The following is a 14,391-nucleotide window of genomic DNA, read 5'->3' as shown; positions in this document are numbered from 1 at the left end:
GGTGGACAGAGATTTCCAGACAACGAAGACATCATTGCCTCTGTAAGTGCTTATTTTGAGGAACTTCCGAAAACGCACTTTTCTGAAGGATTAAAAAAACTTAAAAAGCGATTGACCAATTGTGTAGAGCTCCAAGGAGATTATGTTGAAAAATAAAAAAAAATTTACCAAAAAAAAATTGTTTTTATACTTCATTCTAAGGACTTATTGAACTACCCTCGTATCATAAAACGACCTATAACCCAGCATTTAGATCACTATGCAACCAATATGAGAAAACGACCTAAAATCCAGTATTTAGATCACTGTGTCACCAATATGATAAAATGAACTACAACCCAGCATTTGGATTACAGTGGAAGATTCCGAAAATTACAAAAAATAATAACACTAGATCACATCGAGAACAAAGTTCATAAAGTTAGGAAAGGAATTTACAAAATACTCTTTCAATATCAAGAAGTCGCAACATTATCTGATAACCCACTCCCTTGTACAAAACTTACAGAACATAATATCACTTTGAACTCAGTGAGCAAGATAATAAACTTAAGATCTCATAACCTCCCAGAAACACATCGAGATTTCGCTCTGAAGGAAACTTAAACACTACTAAATAAAGGAATATTTCGAAATTCAGTCACCATTTAACTCACCACTGTGGATAGTGAGCGCTGGTTTCCATCAAATTCCCATGAAAGAAAAATGTAAAAAATATACAGCATTTTCCACAAGCCAAGGACATTTCGAATATAACAAAATGCCTTTTGGATTAAAGAAAGCACCAGCAACATGCAAAAGAATGATGGATAATGACAGTGGCGGGCTGGCATGGGGGCGCCCGCTAAGCCATGTCAAGGTGCCCCAGAAAGATTATATTGTTTAAACAAATAAATATATGTTAGATTGCGATGGAAAGAGTGAAAAGAATATCCAATGATATCCACGATTTACACTTCTACTCCTATAAATAATACTAGTAAAGTAAAAAGTGCCTTGAAATTTCTTTTCAACCATATTATTCCTAAAAAATTCCATGATGCATGTTTTGGATTCTAATAAAGAAAATATTTTTTAAATGAATAATAAATTATTTCTATTGAAACAGTATAAGTAAAAGGAATATTCTTGTCATCAACTACATTACGGAATTTTAAATTAAATTGTTTGCGATGCAATCAAAAATATATTTATTGATTAAAAATGTATAGTGCACCTAAATGCAATTTTTATGGGCGCCCGCTAATATATTTATTTTTTACATATGTTAACTTTCGATGGCGCCTATACGTACCTTGAGGGAGATCCAGATCAACTTAGCTATGTAAAAAGTATGACTCCATTTTCGCTTATAAATATGAAAGGGCGCAACTCATTTAATTTATTACAAAATGTCGACTAATTATCGGCTATATATAATTATTTTAGTAATGGTTAAATTTAAACTCAATTTTTATATTAAAAGGACTACTCATTAGTCGAAATTTTCTCTAAAACAAGTTATTAGCTTACATTTCAAAAGTTCGAATCAAAGGATATATTTCATTATTTTTGAAATTTGTAGAATATTACTATATTTTGCTTTACTTTACTATAATAACTGTTATTTTATTATAATTTTAGCATTTTTCGTATTTTGAATGTTATTATTATGAGCTACTTATTTAAATCAAGGTTTACATCTTCACGCCAAAAATACTTGAACACTTGTAGTCTATGGCTTATATTGACAACATTGTAATGTTTACAACCACTTTAGAGGAACATAACAAAAACTTAGTCAAAGTTCTGCAACGTATTAAAGAACTTTGTTTGAGACTACACTGAAAAAAATTGTTCTTGAATCAAGAAAATATTACTTGATTCAAGTCAATCGCAGGTACGAATGGGAACGATAGAATATGAGTGTGTTCCAAATAAATAAGTACTTGCTACCGTATGCTTGGAACAAGCGTACATTTTCTTAATCTGAGAAAATGCATTCTTAGATAGAATACCGCATTTTATTATTCTAAAACTTGATTGTGTTACTTCATATAGAGATGTCTTTAAATCCAGAACATAGTTTACTGCCAAGAAATTATTTCTGATACACTTCCAGAATGTATTTTCTTAATATAAGAATATGTAGTATCGGAGCAATGGACTAGTGCTTCAACTGAACACTATTTCTAAAAAAAATTGTCTTCGAAATTATTGTTATATAACCTTTATTTTTTAAATTATTAAAGTGCGTAATTCGCGCACACTGTTACTACTTACACATGTAATCGTACACCTAGACGCTTTGAAAAATCGCACTCTCCGAGGATTGAACCGTTCCTACCTAAACTACCTGAACTAGAGTGTCCTAACCGCGCGCTCTACTGACTTCGCTATCGAAGCACTTGAATCTCGGTGCCAAAATTTTGGTAAGAATTTCAAGGCAGGGTCTTACCAAGTCATATGGCGAGCCTCAACCAACTTCAAACTAAAAATTGTTGAACTCAACTTTCATTTACCATTTTTTATTTAGAAAAAATTTTAGAATTGAATTTTACTTATTTCAAAAAAAGCTCAATACTTTTTTTTCTTAATACATTTAAAAATGTTCTAAAATATCTAAAAGTAATGAACAATAAATAAAAATTCTTTGTAAAATGCGCAATTTTCAATTTATCCAACTCTTTTATTGTATATAATACTCTCTTACTCAATTTTTAATGCAAAATAACATTTCTTAAACAATAATTTAAATTATTTGAAAAATCGAAGTAAGTTCACTTATTTAACGAGGCATTTAATACTTTTTGTTTTTAAATATTTAAAACGCTTAAAAACGACCCAAAGGTAATAAATAATAAAGAAGAGTGGCAAGTACAAAAATGCTTTAATAACATCAATGACACAAAAATTATGTTCTGCTATACGAAAATTTTTATAAACCACACAGTTTTCAATTTATCGAATTCTTTTATCATCCCTTTTTACAAAGATTTGAATATGGAATTGCTTTCCTAAAAAAACAATTTAAAATATGCAACAAATAATTGAACTTTACTTATTTTACAAAGGGCTCAATACTTTCTTCTTTAAAAATTTAATCCGCTTAAAACTAGCTAAAGCATATAAAAAATAAAGAACTTTTAAATTCAAAAACGCTTTAATAACCTCAATGACAAATAAATGTTTTCTGATTGTTAAAAACCTTTGTAAACCGCACAGTTTTCGGTTTATTTAATTCTTTTATAATACTTTTTAACTCAGTTTTTAATTTAAAATAACAATTCCTACAAAATAATTTAAAATATGTAGATAAAATTGATCGCTAGTTTAAATATTACCCATTTAAAAAAATGCTCGATACTTTATTTTAATTTTAAATATAAAATACTTCGAAATCAGAAGAAACAAGAATTCTGTAAAGAAACCTTTAGTGCAAGAACTTGCAGGTTAAAAACGACCTCACGGTGGTCGGATGAAAAATATTTGTTTGCTACCTTCTTGCATTCTCAATTATTTTATTTTAAAAAATTGTAGGTGTCAATATATTTATTTTTTATTATTTACATAATAAAAAAATTATGTGAGTATATGGACGATTGCTAAAATGTTAACCATTTGTAGTCGAAAACATTTTCCATGATTAATGAATTCTTTCACTGAAAAACTTAGTTTTATTAAGTTTTTATAAATATACATACTAAGAATATCCGCATTAAATTTTATATAATTAATGACATGTTGAAATGAAATTTTCTATGATCATTGAATTCATTGACTGAAAAACTTAATTTTGTTAATTTTATTTAGGAAAACCTAAATTTCTACTCAATTATTTAAAATAGCAACATTATATGCGCGCTACAGTACGCGAAAAGCATTGCATTGCCAATTAATAACATAAAAATATAAAACAAGATATTAACTATTTCAGATAGGAAGTAAAAATATAAAATTGAAAATTATTTTAAAAATTCCTGCCTAACCCCGGGTAGAAATTGCCTCCTTATGCCTAAACTAAATATTGACTCTCACGAGGCCGCAGTCAGATTTCCTAGCTAGAAGAATCTAGGCTTTCCCTCTGCTGGTCCTCGACAGATTATTGTCGTATCCTACTTGTCTTACATTATTTCTATATTCACTGTTTAGCACTATATTTTTTAATTAAACTAGATAAAAAGCTTTATTCATAAAGATATATTTAAAAAATAATTTCCATCAATTAATTATTTTCTCGAGGGGACCTTGTAAAGCCCTCGACAGGTAAAACGGGTAATGCAGCTGTGAGTGCAAAAAAGTATATTAATATTTTTATGCTTAATTATACTTAAATTAAAAAAAGAACAAATTAAAAAAATTACCGAGATGCAAACTTTCAAAAAATTAATTTTTTCTGAAAAAATTAAAAACATTTGTTGCCTTAAAAATTTGAAAAGAATTTTTCTAAAAGATCCATTTAATTTGAAATCATGTAAGTACGTTTAAAAATCATATATAACAAATCAAGCTTCAAAAACCTTCTCCCCTGATTTCTAAAGTATCGGATGAATGCCGTCAAGCATTTATGATACCGGACTCAGCTTAACACCGTAGCTATGGGGATTAGGGGTTCAGCTTATAAGCCTGCGGTGCGTGCGGTCGATTCTTGGCGCTTGTGGATATTTTAATAAACTGCGTTTGTCTTTAATTATTAGTATTACGTCTTCTCTAGTCAAATTTAATAATAAGTTTAGTTTTAGACTAACGTGTGAAGTATAGTTAATAATCGAATGTCAATAAAAATACAAGAAAACGGAGAAGTGTTTGTCAGAGGCTACAGAAAGGTGTAAAATCTTTAGATTAAACTTTTGCAAAGAAAATGTATTAATTTAATAATATTTTATTTGAATAAACAAAATAAGAAAAAATAGCATATGCTTTTGAATAATAGTATGTAAGGGACTATCTAGATTCTATAAAGAACCTATTAATAGACCCTCATTGTGTTGCCTACTGATGACCTCGCTAGCTGAGCGTGACGCTTTCGCTTGCGCCCTCGATAGATTGCCAATTTAGGGCCTCGATAGAAAATAGGAAATCTAGACAGGGCCTCTTAAGAACCAAATTATAATTTCTACCCGGGATAAAGGAATTTGTTTTTTATTAGGGAAAAATTAATTCTTTGAATTCGGCTAGATTACCATTTTTTGTTTCTAAAATTAAAAAATCTGTTGCCTGAAACTAATTTAGTTTAAATTAGAATAACACATGATCATTTTATATTTTCAAAACGATTTTTTTACTAATAAATTTCATGAATTTTGCCATTTCTGTGATTTTAAAACTGTTATTATCGAACATGAAAATTTTGTGAAAACAAAATACAACTATGTCTTACAACTCTAATTTAAATTAAATAAGGTTCATATAACAACATTTTTTACTTTTTAGAAACCAATTTTTATCTAGCCGAATCCAAAAAAGGTATACTTCCTTATTGAATAAAGAATTCCTGTATTTATCAGGAATATTAATTGTTATTTCTAAGTTCGGATAATTTTTTGTTACCTTGAACACTACACAAAAATAATTTCAGGGTGGCCGTTTTAATCGAGGTAAAAATTCCCAGCCATTTTCCGATTTACAAAAATGTTTCACGGTTAAAGAAATTCGAAATGGTTTAATTTTGAGTAGATTAATACATACAAATGATAAGCGAAAAAAATATAGACGCAGTAAATTTATAACCTTTAATGATTTTAGGAATGAAATGACTTTTGAGTCTTGCATAATTATTTCAAAATTAAAAACACTTTCTTCAAATCTGTTTAAAAATTTTAATTTCTTGCCACCAAAAACTTAGCGACGCAATAAACTTATATTTTTTTTATAGTTTTATGATTTGTGTGTCAGCCTAAAGTTAGTAGTCTATCAAAGTTGCAAATTCCTATCTACATTTGCATAAATAAAATTGATTATGTGCGTGTGATGTCTATTGTATCAAGTCTACAGTTCTTATGTTGAAAAAATTGATGTGATTCTATCACATTCGTTTCAAATTAATAATTATTTGAAGGAAAATATTCAAGTATTGTTCTAAGAGAAATTATTTCTTCGCTGAATACATTCATTCATTTTCTCGTCTCAAGAACATGAACATTGTTTCAATTAAAATAGTAGTGAAAATAAGTGTTTGAATTCACTTGGATCAAGAAACATTTTGTTAGAGTTTTAGTTACTTATCATAAGAATATTATATTCTTAATTCAATCTTTGATTAAACTTGACGCACATAAGTATAATAGAACAAATTAACTCAATAGTTTTTTGTTTAGGGTAAATATATTCTTGATTCAAATAGTTGTCCTGATTCTATTATTTTCATGATTCAAGAAAATCGAACCCTTGTAAAAAGAAAATACTGGCTTCTTTCAAGTAAAATCAGTCAAGTAAACTCGCCTACTTGATTTAATGCAAATTTTTTTCAGTGTAGAACCTGATACACGCAGAAGAAGAACCATATATTTTGCTGAAAACCAAGTTAAATCTACTGATCTTCCAAGTACGTATATCGGCAACATGACAGTTCAGTAAACGTTAAAATTATAGGCAACTAAATTTAACTACCATTGATGGTGAACAGTACCGATTCTCAAGTGGTGCTGACCTGCGAATTAGTAGATTTTACCGATCCAGTCGCTATATTATCCAGTCGAACTTATGTTAACGGTATGGACTATAGTTTAGACAGCACTATAAATTGTAAAAAAATATTACTAAAAAATAATTAATGAATAGGCGTCCCTATTGTCAATACTTATATAGGTCACTAATAGGATTCTATACAATGATCTTATAAGTGACCTATATAGGATCCTATATAGGGTCACCTATATAGGTCAGTGTAGGAGCTACCTATAGGAAATGAAATAGCTTCCTGCATAGGATACTATATAGAATCCTATTAGTGGCCTATATAGGGCAGATGATGTGCCGAAAGTGTTGCGCAGTAGTTGTCTATAGCAGATGCAGCTGCGCAGTATTTATTTTTGACTATGGGATTTCCTAGTACTAGGAACCTGTATAGGTTCTTATATGGATTCTAACGTACCCTTACTATAGAAGCATTTAGGATTCTATAAAGGATCCTATGCAGGAAGCTTTTCAATTTCCTATAGGTAGCACCTATACTGACCTATATAGGTAACCTTATATAGGATCCCATATAGGTCACTTATAGAATCCTCCTTTAGAATCCTATTAGTGACCTTTACAGGCAACTATATAGATATTTGCAGTAGGGGTACGGCTATTTCTTATATATATTTTCGGATATACTTATAATTAATCAGTATTTATAAGTTACAACGCTTATAATACAATTACAATTTCGCACGCAATGGGGGGGGGGGATTGAAACACATAAACCTAAGCACGCCAGTCAATTGTCTTAACAACTACGCTATTATACGAGTTGTCATCTGTAAAATAATTTCGAAATTCATTTATAACTGAGAGGTAGCGTCCTCGGGAACGATCTCTGAATACGCTCCAATAAAATCTCAATTGTACACGATCTGTGAAGAAGTTGTGCCGTCCAAGATAATGTTATTTTTTATAAAACCCCTTCCTTGTTAAGTGAGAATATGGTGTAATATGACAACTGTCATAGAAATGTCAAAAAGCAAGTTTTTTACGTGATGCAAACCATCCATTGCCTATTGCGCCGTGAATTCACCCGGTGGTCCGCGCGGATAGGTTGCGTGTAAATGTGAATACCTTAAATCTGAGTTAGAATATTTGGGCTATTTAATAACTAAATACGGAGTTAAACCCAACCCTGTAAAAATCAAAACCGTGAGAGCCGGGAAAGTTTATAAAGAACTTCTCATCAATAGCTAAACCCCTCACACATTTACCCAGAGAAGATTTTTCTTTCAAGAGGATAGCAGAATACGAAAAAGCATTTATTAAACTTAAAAATGCCGTTTCACCTCCGAATGATCATCCGTGTTTATTTATATCTCGAACATTAAACCCTGCAGAACAAAACTACAGCACATCTGAAAAAAGAAATCTTAGCAATAAGTTGCACTGTCAAACGTCTAAGACAATACCCCCTAGAAAATATATTTGAAATATAAACTGATCATAAAGCAGTAGTATGGTTAGGGTACTATATCAGACAGGAACATGCAACCGCCATTTTGGTTACTGGACAGTTCGCGGGAAACATTACGATAAGCATGTCGTATAATTTAATTGAAATTAAGTTTAGAATATAAGAAAAATGGTCTGCTGCAGTGTTCCGTTCTGTAAAAATAGAAGCGAGAATGGATTTAGATTTTACCGTTTTCCACTAGGACGAAGAGAAAGACTGTCAATGTGGATTATAAATTGTAGACGCGAAAAATGGAAACCGAATTCAAATTTAAGATTATGCGAAATAATTACTCATATTTATGACTATAACAATATAATTCAAATATATGGCGTCTGAGGATTACGTTTATATGTAATTAAATTGCTTATGAGCATTTTTTTGATATATTAAAGCGAAATGAGATCCAGAAGAAAGTAAGGTTAGGAACCCGTTTTTCTACTGAACGACGCACGTTAACCCACGCAAATAAAAAAGTCGTACGATGTAAAATATAAATAGTTATCATAATAGAAAGTATTGTATTAATGTTTGACCTATAGTATATTATTATTTTATTATTTGTTACTATTTATTTAATAAATCATATGGTTATAATTTTAGCACACACCTATTTGTAAGCTTAGTGAAATATCATTCACAATCATAGTTTTCGCAAGAACTATTTTTTGGCAAATGCGTGGGTTAAAAAATCATAAAGTCTAATTTAAATACTTCATATACTATGTCACATGTAATTTTATCTATAATTTATGTTTTGATTACAATGCTATAGTATAATTTTAAAATAAATAATCTATATCATTTAAATGTATGTATATAATTCGATATCAATTTAGCGATTTTGAATTTGGCGGGGAACCAAAATAGCAGCTTGCATATTCCCATCTAATGTGGTACCTTAGTATGTTTACATAATTGTAAACAACCTAGTTCAAAATTTCTAAGATTGAGGATCAAATTAGAAGATTAAAGGTATGAGTTTCAATACCTAAAATGTAAAGAAAACAAAGCAGCCGATTGCTCGTCCAGCTTATTTCCAATTGAACAAAAGGACCTTCTAGAACAGGCATTAGATGAAATCAGTATTAAAGCAACTATTGAAAACGAACTTCCTGATATAGAATTTCATGATACTCCTATCAGTCGAGATTTAAATACACCAGAACTTAAAATGACCAACAAACCTAATAGAATTAGTGAAATTAAGCTAGAAGAAGAAAATATAATCAAAATACCTCATAGAAGAATAAAAAAACATTTGGTAGAAGCCTCAGAACCAACATTAAAAGGCTAAGGACCAATACCAGAGAAACAGAATGAAGAACTCGTAGAAGAAAAACTGTACCAAGAATTTACAGAATGAAGATTGAATCCAACTTCAGGTATAATTGAAATTAAAGTTAATGCTGTAGAAAAACTCTGGACCTATACAAAGAAAGAAGAAACGTCACCTTTTAATGAAGAAAAATGGTTAAGAAAATTGGGTTGGAGAATTGACGAAATTAAATATAGAAAACTTACTTTAATCAAATAAGCCTTTCAAGATCCCTTATTTACACCAATAGAGAAAGAAACAATTCTAGAAATAATAGAATATCTTTCTAACATTTATCGCGAGTCCAGTTTCCATAGAGAACAAAAAGAACAAAAAACAAAAATAGAACAAAAAAGAACAAAAAAGGAAAATAATAATTGAAGCCCATTCAACACATTTAGGAGAAAAGAACTTGGTAGATAGAGCCATGAAATTAGGGTATTGGATATGAATGGACAACGACGTGTTAAAGTATGTCAAATCTTGCCCATTTGTCAACTACAAAAAACCACTAGAATTAACAACCAAGATAGCAGTATAATACCCAGTAGGTATCCCTAGCCACAACAGTAGAAATATCGCACTCGATATCTTCGGACCTTTACCGGAAACTTCTCAAGGAAATAAGTGCATACTAAGTCTCCAAGACTGGTTAACGCAATACACAGTATCAACACCTGTAAAAAACGAGACTACATAATCAACTATCAACAACTTATTCGATCATTATATTTATATATTTGGAGCCCCTAAGACCATCCTAACGGACCAAGGTCAAAACTTTCTCTCAGAACTCATGCAACAATTCGAAGAAGCATTAAGAATTCAACATGTGAAAACAACTGCATTTGGTCCTCAGTCTAACGTTAATATTAAGCGCACGCATTCAACACTAAAAAATCTTATTAAAACCTCAATTGTTGAAAACAATAAAGAATGGGATGATAAATTAAAACATATGGATTTTGCAATTAACACTATGAATAATAATCGTGTACCTACTGAAACCCAGTCCGTCAATGATGGGGCAAAAACCAGGCTTTGTCCAATATGTCGAGGCACACTGCTCTCATCAGATAACTTGATTACAATCTAAAATGCGTTCGTGACTGATGATATACCGGAACAGCCCCGTGAAAAACTACTCTAGACATATAAAAATCCAACTCTAACGCATCGTATTGGATTGGCTTATAACATCAAGCATCGTATTGGATTGACTTATTACATCCTGATCTCATCAGTCACTTGGCTTAGTCCGTGGCCCAAACCTGACGTACCATGACTTAGTCAAAAAACGTAAGTGTAAACACGAACAAAACTTAAAAGGGATTAAAGAAAGAATCGAAGTAGAGCAGGAAAAACTAAAAATACTATTAGAAAGCCAAGTACTTCAAAAACATCCAGTCTATAAAGAAAAAGATTGGGTTAAATGGACAAACAACACCAAACAAAATAAGTTAGACCCTAGCTGGAAAGGCACCTGTGAAATATTAGAGATATTAGAATATAACAACCTTCAAATTAGATATGATAATAAAATTAAAAGGATACATATAGATCAATGTATGTCCTATTTTGTAGATGGCGCTTGCTCTGATATCCCTACTATTGATCCTGACATGAATGGACGCTGACTTTTCAATAGAAGAATTAAAAGGAAACGTGTACATAAAAGAAATTAACAAAGTTCATCAATTTCATGATGAATAGAGATTAGGAACAGGGATAAATCTAACAACAATCGAAGAAAGGATAGATCTCTGAATCTGACTTAAATAAAATCAACACTGAATTCGATCAATTATTAGCTCAAAGCTGGAGTCAAATTGTCAATAATAACACAAAAGATAATTTTATATTATCAAACTTATAGTAGTCGCTCTCTTAATCGATTAATTGAATGAAGATATTGACTCGTCCATAGATGCCATTATTGATGGAAAACACGGAAGAACACACGCTCAAATTTTACACCTGTAATTCGAAGCAATACTTTAGAAGAATTTGAATCACACCATAGAACTAGATATCGATTCGATAATAAAGAGGAAATTTATCAACATATCCTTGACATCAGTTCACTCTCTGTGGCCATAATCCAAGGACTCTTTACTTATATCTTATACGTGCCTGTTCTGGAGAATGAAGTAGGATCCTTAAATAAAATCGTTCTTATCGCCGAACAAAGGCCAACCTTTATTTTTCCTTCATACCCGACTATGAACTAGTCATCAAAATTAGAGATTCTTATTTTCCCACTGATAAACAAACAATTTATCATTGTAAAAAAATATCAAGCTACCTAATTTGTAAACGAAATCAACCTAATCTTAAACTATCCGAAAGTATAACTTGCGAATCATGTCCTTTCAAAAGGTATTCTGAAATAATAGGAAATAGTTACAAATTATATAATAATTATGATCAATTAGATTTACCAGAACACCTAGAAGAAAAACAAACTTACTGGGTGAACGTAACCTACGATATTAAATACAACGATCAATACTTTGAAAATTTAGAAAAGAAATTAATTTAGGTGCGCAAGCAAATAAAAAATGATGAACTAAAATAAGCTCGTTTAAGCCTAGACGATACTGAAAACAGATTAAAAACATAGCGACTCGAAGGAGTTTTAAAACTTGAACAGCAAGCGGAATAGAATGGGTCCAATACTCAGGTTGCGCAGCTCTAGCTTTAAGCGTAATATTTACACTATATAAAACTGGAATTTTTAAAGCAATATAAAATCTTGTTCCAAAAAAACTATGTTTATTCCAGGTACTAGGAGCGAAGCGTCGCTCGCTCTTTTCCCTTCTCTACAAAAAACAGGATAAGAAAGCAGGTCAGTGTCTTCTCTCTGCAGTTTTTGATTAGAGTGAGTTAACTTGAGTTGGCTACGTGCAACTCGCAGGACTTAACGTCGCAATGCCTAAATTGAATATTGCAGGATAGGCGCGTTCATCGGCTGCCGAGAAAACTCGCAGCGAGCCTGGACGCTACTCAAATCATCTGCATTGAAGACGAAGCTGCTAGAACGTAGATGATTATTTAGTTCGTATGTAAGCCGAAAATGCACGACTCGAACTTCGGTTTTCTCAGGTTTTCTGCTGCACGATGATTTCCGATCTTAAAGCTTCGAAACACTTCAGTGGTAATGGTAAAATTTTTAAACAAAAAGTTGAATTTTCATCCAAAAAGCTAAATTATATACTAAAGAAGGCATTTTTAATAAAATACATGAAATTTGCACAAAAGAAATTTATTTTCCATCTAGACTAATTTTCCATACAAAAAATTAATGTTTAGTCACAGCTAAATATTCGAGAAAAAAGATTAATTTTCTACCAAGAAAAACGAGTATTCAATAAAGTAAAAAAAAATTCCACTAAAACAGGTTACTTTTCAATGTAAAATAGAATAGTTAAATTTCTAGTTAAAAAATCAATTTTTAACCAAAAACAAAAAGGATTTTTTACAAAATAGTTACATTTGCAGAAAACAAATTTTTCTAACTAAATTGATGAATCATCAAACAAAAAAAAAAACTAAATTTTTAACAAAGTAGTTCCACTATGAACCAGAAAATATGAAAAAATCGTTAAAATTGTTTGAAATCCTTTAAATTATTGAAATTAATTAAAAATTTCTTGGAATGTTTTAAAATATTCTAAAAAAATTTTCAATACTTCAAAATATTTTGACATTTTTCAAAGCTCTTGAAAATCCCTTATAATTTTAAAAATACCCGAAAATATTTCAAATCTTTAAAATCTCATACTAAGTTATTGAAATCGATTGAAAATGCCTTGGAATCTATTAAAAAATCCGTAGATATATTAAATCCTTTAAAATCACATATTAAATTACTGTAAAAAATTGGAAATTCCTTGGAACCTTTCAAAATACTCTCAAATATTTCGAAACCTTCACAATCTTTTGAAAGACCTTGACATCTTTTAAAGATTTCTAAAGTACTTTGGAACTTTTTTAAAAAATAACCCTGCTAAAGTTGTTAAAATTCTTTTATATTCCTTTAAATGATAAAAATAAGTTGAAAATTCCTTGACATCTTTTAAAAAATCCTCAAATATTTAAAATCCTTTAAAATCTGTTGAAATCTCTTGAAATTTTTTAAAGCTCTTGAAAATTTATTTAAATTTTAAAAATATCCTGAAATATTTCAAATCCTTTAAAATCTAACACTAAATTATTAAAATCATTTGAAAATTACTTGAAATCTATAAAAAGATCCTAAAATATATCAAACCCTTTAAAATATCATATTAAATTACTGTAATCAATTGAAAATTCCTTTTAATCTTTTTAAATTCTCTCAAATTTTTCAGATCCTTCAAAATCTGTTAAAATACCTAGAACTTTTTTTTAAGGTTTCTAAAGTACTTTGGAATTTTTTCAAATAACCATTTAAAAATTTTTTTAATTCTTTGAAATTCCTTTACATTATAAAAATAAATTGAAAATTCCTTGATATCTTTTAAAACATCCTCAAATATTTAAAATCCTTTAGAATTTTTTGAAATCCTTTACAATTTTTTAAAGCTCTTGAAAATTCCTTGAAATTTTAAAAATATCCTGAAATTTAATATCCTTAAATTTACATTTATTCTTAAAATGAGTGAGCTTCCAGGGCTTCCGTTTCCTCTTACCATAAAAAATGCATTTTCCACGATATTGAAAACAATTTTCGCTTTTTACTGTCCCTTTTCAGGATCACCCGTTTGGCTCTGCCCCAGTGATCCCAGATCTGAAACGAGATGCGGTCCAATGCTATGACAGGTCTATGTCCGTGTGAATATAGTAGGAGACGCTGTAAATGACTGAATTGCGCGCGCAACCCATTTCTTCTCTTCTGAATTTGAAAACTCGAAGATGCACGATTGCCGGTCGGAGCACTTCGTCGATTCTATTTATATATCTATCTGCT

The 14,391-nt window shown here is 30.2% G+C and overlaps 1 protein-coding gene across 1 annotated transcript in view; it reads right to left on the bottom strand.

Annotated features, from left to right (window-relative positions):
• LOC117181681 overlaps positions 1 to 14,391 on the bottom strand; it is a 319,825-nt gene that overhangs the window by 252,230 nt on the left and 53,204 nt on the right. The gene's annotated exons all lie outside the window — the stretch shown is intronic.

Source organism: Belonocnema kinseyi, chromosome 10, assembly GCF_010883055.1.
Source record: "Belonocnema kinseyi isolate 2016_QV_RU_SX_M_011 chromosome 10, B_treatae_v1, whole genome shotgun sequence".
In the NCBI taxonomy this organism is placed as follows: domain Eukaryota; kingdom Metazoa; phylum Arthropoda; class Insecta; order Hymenoptera; family Cynipidae; genus Belonocnema; species Belonocnema kinseyi.
Note: the sequence above shows the minus strand (reverse complement) of the source record. Positions and strands in the feature narration are given on the sequence as shown.